The sequence below is a fragment of the Oenanthe melanoleuca genome, unplaced genomic scaffold, assembly GCF_029582105.1.
Source record: "Oenanthe melanoleuca isolate GR-GAL-2019-014 unplaced genomic scaffold, OMel1.0 S031, whole genome shotgun sequence".
NCBI classification, from domain to species: domain Eukaryota; kingdom Metazoa; phylum Chordata; class Aves; order Passeriformes; family Muscicapidae; genus Oenanthe; species Oenanthe melanoleuca.
Genome location: NW_026612680.1, coordinates 14,028 through 17,843, shown reverse-complemented (window position 1 = coordinate 17,843; position 3,816 = coordinate 14,028). Strand labels below are relative to the sequence as shown.

Genomic DNA, 3,816 nt, shown 5'->3' with positions numbered 1-3,816 from the left:
TGAAGTTCCTTCTCAGCCCCGCAGACACAGGCAACAAGGGGCAGAAGAGGAAGCACCAGCAGAGAGGACACAGCAAGAAAACTAAGATCAAGGCGCAGGATGAAATGGAAAAAAAACCAAAAAACACCTGGGATGGTGAATGGGCCGCACACAGAGAGGGATTAAAAAAGAACAGGGACAGCAAATGGGACACACCCGTGGGAACCACCGGCACGGGGAGCTCCACAGAGCCACACAGAATAAAACAGGAACACGAGCGAGGCACGGAGAAGGACGCAGAATGAAACACGGTGCCAAACACGCAGCAATGACTGAGGGATACAAAGAGGGAAACAAGAACCCGCAGAGGAATCGACCGCGGCACGTGCCAGGGCGGGCAAACGCGGCCAAGGAGCAGCACAGGGACGGAGACAGAGAGGCACGGCCAGCAGGACAGAGGCTCACCAAGAGAGGGGACGGTCAGGGAGGAGCACTGGGCAGGAGCAGGTGCACACAGGTACAGGCAAAGGGACAGTGACAGGGACAAAGAAACACAGTCACGGTGCAGGACAGAGGGACAAGGAGAGGAAGAAAGGAGAAATAAAGATGCAGGCAGCAAGTGAGACAGAGGCAAAAAGTAGGACAGAACAGGGAGAGGGATTGAGTAAGAGATATTACATAAATATTGAGTATTCATTTCAAAAAAGAAAAAGAAGAACAAGAGAGAGTGAAGCAGTGAAAGGGAATGGGATGGGGAGCACACAGGCCAAGAAAGGAACACAAAAGACACAGCGGACAGAGAGGAGAGAAGGGGTGGAAAATTGAATATAAAGCAGGAAGAGGAACAGCAGCAGACCCAGGAGTATTTTTTACAGAGTGTGGCTGGTGAATGTGTCAGGAAAGCACCAGCTCCAACAGAACGGGGCACGGGCATGGCTCGGCCTGGGACTCATCGATTCACATCTGTCTCATAAAGGCCGTGATAAAACATGAGGTGAAAGCTGAATGGATGATGTGCTGCAGCTTGGGTCCTGCTCAGCCCTCATCCCAGCCCGTGCTGCCAGTGAACACACTGATGCTCTTCTCAGCTTGTTTTTATATATCCAAATTCCTTCTTCAAGTTTCTTCAAGCTAGGGAAAAGATAGGTGGGAAAAAAAAAAAAACCCAACACACACACACACAAAAAAAAAAAACAAAAAAAAAAAAAACAAAAAAAAACCACAGAACAAAACAAAAAACCTAACAAAACACAAATAACAATCCAAAACAGATCCACAGCACCTTCAGCACCTTTTTGCATAACAAACTTGTACAATTATAACTTTTAAATTCTCTTCTTTGTATCTGAAGTTCCCCATACTCCCTAAAGCAGAGTAACAAACCAGGCATCAGTAAAGAAGGTGTCTGGGTTAAAAGACACTGGGCCTCCTGCCAACAAAACTATTTAGTGTTCACCTCTGCTACATCCAGCTGTAGCTAATTGCATAGTTATGGTAATAGTGCCACAGGAATTTGGAAGGAATTATGCTACTCAGAGCTAATACAAAAGATGCACTCTAAAAATGAGTGCAACAGGAAAATGGAATGCTATTAAAATGATAAAATACTTGAACCTCAGGGGGGGGGGAAAAAAAAAATCTCAGTATCAAAGCTCTTTGTATTTTGCATGCACATTTCCATCTAAGAAAAGCATTTGCTGGTTACAATAGGCTTCTTCATAGCCTAATAGCAAACATGAAGTTTGCCTAACTCCATTTGAATCAGGGATATAAAAGCAGATCAAGCAAGTGACAAATGAGAGAGCTATTCCTAGACTGCAGCAGACACCAATAATGAATTATGAGCAGGCTCCAGCCTCAGCCTGGCATGGCTGGATTTTTCCTTGGACCTACCTCAATTAAACGAGTTTGGAGCTTTTGATGCCTGCAAGTTGGTGTTCTCCTCACTGGGGCAATTGGAAATAATTTCAGTATCATTAGAAAATTTTAGAAAAATCCAGCTAAAAGTTTCACCTCTGTCCCCTCTAAGTTATCCCAGTTTTCCCCAGCTAGGAGCTGCACAGAAGTGAGGCAGGGGAAATCACATCAGGGAACAGCTGTAGAGTTAAAGGCAGAAAGAAAAGACTTACCAGCAAAGGGCAGGAAAGGGGAAAGGTTTCAGAAAAGATTTCTGTGGTCTAATTAATGATCATTTCTGATTCCCCTGAGAGAAGAACACAAACTCACAGCCAGTCAGGCCTCACAGTCCCCTGCAGTGAGAGCTCAGCGCACATCCACAGAGGCAAGTCCAGCACCTGAAAGAAAAAAAAAAAAAAAAAAAAAAAAAAAGAACGAGAAGAAAATGGTGACAGGGCAGCACAAAGATTGTTCTCTGTGCAGCGCCCAGACTCGGGGCCCACTGTCAGCTTTCTAGTTCCCGTGAATTATCCCACAGCCCCCAATTCCCTGCTCAGTTCCTGCTGCCATACCCTCACAGTGCCTCACGGAGGGTGGATATTCCCGTGCAGAGCTGCCCCTTGAACGCCAGCTGTGCCAGGAACGGGCAGAGCGTCCAAGGAAGCTCAGCAGCATCGGGACAGGGACAGGCATCTGTTCCAAAGAATTGGCTATTTAAAGCCCTCATCCCCCAGCCCCACCCATGTCCCTGGGGGGCAGCTGACAGAGCTGCCCGGAGTCCAGCTGATTTAGCCCCCCTGAGCCGGGGCTCCAGGTGATATTTTCAAGCAGGAGAAGGCCGGGCCAGGGGCACTCCCGTCCCGTGCCAAGGCAGCTCCCCGTGCCCACGGGAGGACATCTCTCCCTGCAGCAGCTCAGCTCCTTTCAGGGCCTCAGCAGTGGCCTCTGCAAGTTCTTTTCCTTCAGCAAAGGGTGCACATCCCTGCCTCCAGCACACCTCCAGTGGGACCCACCTGGGAAAGCTTTCCATCCCTTCTGCACTTCCAGCTGGCTCCCTGGAAACTCCCACCTTCGTCCAAACAAAACTTCATCCCACCTGAACCTTTGATTTGAAGGCATCTCTGCAGGCTGTCGGTTGGCATTTAATAGCTGTGAGGCAAGATTGCCTTGGCTTCAGTGCTGCTGCTGCTGAACGAGGCCTCAGGCAGGAAGGGAAGGGAAGGGAAGGGAAGGGAAGGGAAGGGAAGGGAAGGGAAGGGAAGGGAAGGGAAGGGAAGGGAAGGGAAGGGAATTGGGGTGGACAGGACATACCTGGCAGCTGCCTGGGAGCTCTGGGAGGCTGGAACCAGGAATTGCTGTCTGAGCCCCTCTGCACGCAGCCAGTGCCACCATCACCAGGACACGCCAGCTGCTCCTTGGGCTGCTTTTGGGCTGTCAGTGGCCTGTATCCAGGCTGCAGCGTCTCCAGGAGCCTGCTCAGAGCAGCCCCTGGCCCGGGAGCCACGGGCAGCCCTTGAGCCGTGTCCGTGCCAGCGCCGGCCGGGTACCCAGCGCCCATCCCGGGCCGTGCGCTCGGCACGGGCAGGACGCTGCAGGCACAGCCCCTGCCCCGAGGGCCCATGGACAAGAGGTGCCGGACGCCTTTCGGGGACTCCTGGCCTCCTCCTGCCCCTCGCAGCTGGGACACACAGAAACACCAAGGAGTATTGCTGGCAGTGAGTGGGAGGCACTGAGGCCTCTGTGCAGCTTGCTGGAGCCAAGGATTCCCATCCTTGGGAGTTTCATACCTGTGATGCAGAGGGCTCAGTCAGTCGGAGCACAGTCCAGGTAGTGCCAAGGTTGTAAGTTCAATTCTCCCACGGGCCGTGTCCTCGAGAGTCGGATTTTAGGAACCCTCTCAATCCCAGTATATCCTGTGTCCTGGAAGCAAAGAGGAAAAGC

General features: G+C 51.1%; 1 long non-coding RNA gene across 1 annotated transcript; it reads right to left on the bottom strand.

The window, feature by feature from the left end:
* Positions 1-883: 883 nt before the first annotated feature.
* On the bottom strand, positions 884-3,160 carry LOC130266393 (uncharacterized). Its single transcript, XR_008842873.1, has 3 exons — positions 2,889-3,160; positions 2,206-2,273; positions 884-1,110 (listed from the first exon to the last, which is right to left on the bottom strand). It is a non-coding gene; the product is annotated as an uncharacterized LOC130266393 (long non-coding RNA).
* Between the last annotated feature and the right edge of the window lie 656 nt (positions 3,161-3,816).